Source organism: Caretta caretta, chromosome 27 (genome assembly GCF_965140235.1).
Source record: "Caretta caretta isolate rCarCar2 chromosome 27, rCarCar1.hap1, whole genome shotgun sequence".
Taxonomy (NCBI): Eukaryota; Metazoa; Chordata; order Testudines; family Cheloniidae; genus Caretta; species Caretta caretta.
The window spans coordinates 9,283,289-9,289,288 of NC_134232.1; positions in this window are offsets into that span (position 1 = coordinate 9,283,289).

The window sequence follows — 6,000 nt, forward strand, 5'->3', positions numbered from 1 at the left end:
TCCAAGCGTTCGAAAACAGCACGACTGGTTTTTTTACCTTCCCGGGTGAGCTGTTTGTGGGGTGTCTCCTTGAGGACTCTGGAAGAACATCTCAGCTGGCGGGACTTCAAAAAACCACTTGGCTTCATCCACATCAGGGTAGGATTTTTCATCACGCCCAGATGATAGAGAAGGGAAAGTAATTGTCTCTGCGTCTTCCCTCTCATCCACCCTTGCAAGGGTCAGACTGGAGATGAAAGCACCATTTAAGCTAAAAAGAAAAATGCAATAAGAGGTACCACACTTTGTAGTCTTTTAAAAAAAATTCTATATATTCTAAATAAATAAAGTCAATTTTTAGATATGTCTATTGTACAGAACTGGACACTATAGAAACATTTAATAACATTATTGAAGGGACCATGGTTAGAGAGGACCAAAAGCCCAGCCGTGGGGAAGGGCTAAATTCTGATCTCATTTACACCAGTGTAAATCTTGCTCTAAACCAGTGTTACTCCAGATTTACAGAGAAGAATTTTGGCTGGTGCAAACTGGAGTGCCAAAATCTCCGTACTGGATGAGGGCCAGATTCTGATCTCAGTAACACCAGTGTAAATCCAGAGTTACTGCAAGATTAGAGGGGAATTTTGCCCTTCCGGGCCAGATTCCCTACTGGCATAAATCTGCATTGATCTCAATGGAAGTCACACTGATTTACGCCAGTTGAGAATCTGACCTTCTGTTAGGAGTCTCAGAAAATACATAGAAGGGTTGTTTTAAAAAAATGCAAAAAATTATTTAAAGTGTTTCAGGAACGATTTAAGTTATTTTGAACAGGGAAATGAGCCTGTTAATGGTTTAAGTTTTCTCCGCACGTCAGTTAAGCTCCTGTCAAAGTAGAATGTCTATTTTTTTGACAAAACAACAACCAAAAAGGGGGAAAAAAAAATCTCGGATATTTTTTAAAAAAATAATTGTATTTTTTTTTAAAAGCTGCCGTTTTAAGAAGCGTTCTCGTGTGTTCCTATTTATGTTGCCTTGTATAAATAAGGGCAGATGAGGGGAAAAGAACATGTACAGAAGGTTCATTTGTATAAAGTTGACCAAAACAAGAGTTTTCGTTGGGGGTGGGGGGAGAAGAGAGCTCCCTCTAAAGTCAGGGCTTTGTTCCAACGGCCTTTCTGCTTTGTTAGTGGACAAAACTGTATATATCATGTTAATAAAAATACTTTGAATTTAAGATGGTCCAATTTGGTTTTTTAATCTCTGTGAAAAGGAGATTGAAAAAAATAAAGTTCTGGCCTCTAGAAAGAGTTCTCAGAGCTGTGAAGTGTAGGTTTGGATAATACCCTCCTTAGGGGACCCATAATATAATTTGGTTTGGAAGAGGATGAGGTCGGGAGTCCAATCCACGTGCTGCTGAAAGTCTATCACCAGTTATTAAGCTCAATACAGGAGGAACTGAGTAAACATCTTCAGTCCATGTTACACAGGAGATCAGACCAGACGATTTAATGGTCCCCTTCTGGCTTTTAAAACTCTGTAAATCTATTGAATTTGGCCCTGATCCTCCAAACACATAAGTAAGTGCTTAACTTTACGCATGTGCCTGGTCCCCGATTGACTTTAATGAGCTTCTCCTGTGTTTAAAATGAAACATGTATGCCGGATCGGGGCCTTTAACAAAGTTGGAGCAACTCCTAAATGAACAAAAGCTGATTTCCCCCCTCTGCCCCTCTCCTGGAGAAGGTGACCTCTTCAGGGCACAGATGCAGTCAGTCAAAGTCAGCAAGAGTGGGGAAGTGTTCAGGAGTGAATGGTCATTGAAAACATGCCCCCCCGCCACACACATATACTCTCTCTCTCTCTCTCTCTCCCTCTGTCCCCATGGGACCTCTCTGCAGGCAGATCTGAGCACTCATTGGTAATAGGGAGTGAAAGCCAGGATTGAATAATCATATGTAGACAAACTGAGAGCAAGTTGATGGACCCGCACCATTTGGCCTGGAGACCAAGAACCTGATACTCCCTGGCCTTGCAACTTGTGTTATCCAAGCTCCCACTTCACACAGGTGTATATGACTGCACCAGATACAAACCAGTGAAGGATCAGGCCCAGAACCCACTCTCCCCAGGTCAGAGATGGGTGTTTCCTTGGTGAACTACTTGCATACATTGTTCCAAGCCAACCTGAATTCAGTTCCTTCTTCCCTTAGGAGCTCACGGCCTCCTTTGGCCAAGGGAAGGGTCAATTGGTTGTTAAATAACTCAGGGTGATTTGGTAACTTCTGCTGATCATGCTGGCCAGGAGTTTCAAACGATTCCAGCACCTGTGGCTTTCCCATGCTCTCAGTACCCCAACGTGCTGGACTCTTTGGCAAATGGACATATAAGAGCCCCAATGGGAGCTGAGCCCTTCTAAAGGTCTGGCTTCAGCGGTGGGTGAGGAGCCCTTGAAAATGTGGCCCTGAGCTCTTTTGAAAGTTTGACCCATTGTGTCCCGGCAGAAACTCTTTGGAGATGGTAAGTTTCTCTCAACCCATTTTTCGGGGGTGTGGGAGTGCGTGTAAAGTAATCAAAGCAGATTGCATTAAACAACAAATCTGCAAAAGGCAGCTACGTTCTCGTGTGCTCAGAATTGCTCGGTTCTCCCTGTATTTTCTTCTCAGCGAATTCCAGCCAGGAGAGACAGTAGACGCCTCAACAGCAGCCGTGCCTCCGGCTGGAATCCTGCCACACTGAAGGAAGCTGTAGATAATATCTATGGCTGGTAAGGAGGGATCTGTGTCTCTAGTGATGAGAGGAGAAGGCTGGGAATCACAGCTCTGACATCGACTCGCTGCGACCTTGGGTAAGGCGTTTCGCCTCTCTGTGCATCAGTCCTCACATCTGTAAAATGGGGGCGGGGGGACAGTCGACTGGGACTCTACATGTGTGCGTAACGCCACACGTGTCAAAAGTCCCACTGAGCTCCGCGGGAACTGGCATGGATTTAAAGGCACGCAAGTGTTTGCAGAATCAGGGCTTTAGGTTGTAAAGCCCACTGAGCGTTGGTAACGGGCCTGGGATGGGATCGTGCGAGGAGAGCTGCTTTTCAAAAAGGCACCCAACAATTTAATAATGTCGTCAGCGGCACTGAGCTACAGATCCCCAGCAAAAGGCAAACAAAAAAGCTTCATAAGAACATAAGAACGGCCATACTGAGTGAGACCAAAGGTCCACCTAGCCCAGTGTCCTGTCTTCCAACAGTGGCCAATGCCAGGTGTCCCAGAGGGAATGAACAGAACAGGTCATCATCAAGTGGTCCATCCCCTGTCACCCATTCCCAGCTTCCGGCACACAGAGGTTAGGGACACCATCCTGGCGAATAGCCATTGATGGACCTATCCTCCATGAACTTATCTCGTTCTTTTTTGAACCCTGTTATAGTCTTGGATTTCACAACATCCTCTGGCAATGAGTTCCACAGGTTGACTGTGTGTTGTGTGAAGAAATACTTCCTTTTGTTTGTTTTAAACCTGCTGCCTATTCATTTAATTTGGTGGCCCCTAGTTCTTGTGTTATGAGAAGGAGTAAATAACACGTCCTTATTGTTGCTTTACCTATTACGCCACTGTACCTATTGCACCTTGCTTCCAAAGACACTGAAGCACTTTGCAAGAGATGATCTCTGATTTGCAGAGGTGGAGGCCCAAATATTCCAAAGCAGTTTCCGGTTTTGGAAGCACTCCATTTTTCACGTCCCCACCCCAAGCCACCTACGGCCTGATTGTCAGAGGTACTGAACACCCTTTACACCAGTGATAGCCAATGGGAGCTCTGGCTGCTTTGCTCAGCCTATCTGGAAAGGCCAGAGCCTTCCGCAGTGTGTTACCAAATCGTGTGATTTTTAGCACGCTGTTCAGTGTTTGTCTTAAAGCCCCAGCTGCCGGATTCATGTGATGATGGGACAATCTCGACTTTCATGAAATAACAATAACAGTTTCTAGCCCTGATGGCAGCAGAGAAAAACTGGGAACCCTAATCCCTGACGACTCCCACAGCAGATGGCAAATAAAGGAACCTCCCCCCCACATGCATTCATTTTAAAATCTCATGATATTTGGGGGGGCTAACTCATGATTTCTGAATGTTTGGGGCTGGCAGTACTGCTTCATTATTTTATTCTCTTTCCCAACCAGCAGCACTGATATGAGTAATTGCGTCGGGGAATTAAAGCTAGTGCTGATCCATATGGGACACTAGCGGGGTTAGTGGGATCTGGACATCTTGAGTTTGCCTGAGGCCTTGAGGACATGTATAGGCATTTTGGCCAATCAGAAGGGTTTTTATTCCCTCCACTGCCATCTTTTAACTAGAGAAAGACATTTTAAAAGTTATATTCCTTGTTTAAAATGTTACGCCTGAGTTTGACTAATGTTCCAGCTTCCCTTGGGGACGGGAAATCAGCCACAATGCAGAGATTCTGTTTTGCTTGCCTCTCTTCCCCCAAACCCATGTGTCACATACTGGCCATACTTTGTGGCTTGGAGTCCTGTCGTGATGTGTCCCTTTAGGGCCACGCTGGTGTGCTGGCAAAACCTCCAGCGGCTCTGGACATTAGCCTGGTGCATGAGTTGCTGGCAGGCAGGGCAGGAAGCTGGAGCTCTGCTGATCAAATCGGGTTTCATCTCCCGAGGTGGGTGTGCCTGAAATTAGATGCTACAAGTCCCACACAGAGTTGAGCCCCACCGAGAGGTGGCCAGAGCCATTTCCAGAATGGAAAGCAGTGATGCGTCGCCCTGCCCCTCTAAGGTGTTTGTAACAACTAAACTCTTTATAATTAGCATTATAATCTAGTACTTTTCATCAGTGGCTCGCAAAGCACTTTCCAAAGGCCTTTTGCAGATGGGGAAACTAAAGCACAGAGCAGCAAAGTCACTTGTGCAACACCACCCAGCCGGCCAGGAACAGAACCCAGGTCCCCAGAGTCCCAGTCCAGCCCTTGAACCAATAGGCCCCACTTCTCTGAAGAACACCTGGAGGTTTTGTTGCATGTTTGTACAGCGCCTCCTACCGCGGGGCTTGATTTTTGACTCGGTGCTGCTCTAACCCCCTCATCCGCCCAGATGGTGCAGGCATCCTTGATGCTGGCTCCCTCTAACCTCACTCCCACTGGTTTCCCGGCGTACTCTGACTCCCTCTTAAAGCAGCAGATCTCAAGCAAGAATCAGAACTCGTGCACTGCATACATTAAATGAACTTGTCAGGGGTGTAGCTATGAGCCAGTAGGCCAGGGAGCTCCGAAATCCCCATGACAAGCTGCTGAACGTGCCTGGCGGCCGGGTTGTCACGTGATTCACGCACTGGGAGCCATCCATACGTGGTTTATGAAAAGCTTTTCTTTTGTTTTTTTTTTAAATTGCACCCTGAAGACCGAACCCTCCTCCTTTCTCCGGTCAATTTCTCCCTTGCCCCCAGATTTCCATGCATGTTGCTTTAGTGGCAATGCTGACTGATGGGCCCATTTCAGGCCCCGGCCAGCTCCGGCTGAAGCTCGCGGGAGCTTTCCCAGCACCTGTGAGCAGAATCGGGCCCCTCTGCCTTTGAGGCCACGCCAGGCCAAAGCAGCTTGACGTCAGTATGACTGACGTGACACAAACAAGCTACATAACATCTAGAGGTGGACCTGGCCTCCTGTTTGTCCTCCAAGCCGGAGGAGGGCTGGGGCCATGACTCATGGCTGGGGCAAGCACCTTGCCCCATGGGACTGAGTGCCGCTCACCCCAGCCTACCGCTGCTCCCGGCAGAGAGTCAGGCCCTGGGGCAGCTCAGGAAGGGGAAGACCAACAACAGAGACACAGCAGGGGAGAGACGCCCCACAGAACGAGAGACACTCAAAGATAGCCAGGCGACCGTGAGGCTTAGGGAGTCAGTCACCTCCTCCCTTCCGCCCATTCATCCTTCAGCAGCCGAACAGAGATCGGGGCCCCTTCGTGCAGGGCACTGTACTGGGAAGCAGGGAGCTTGCCAGCTCGCTAG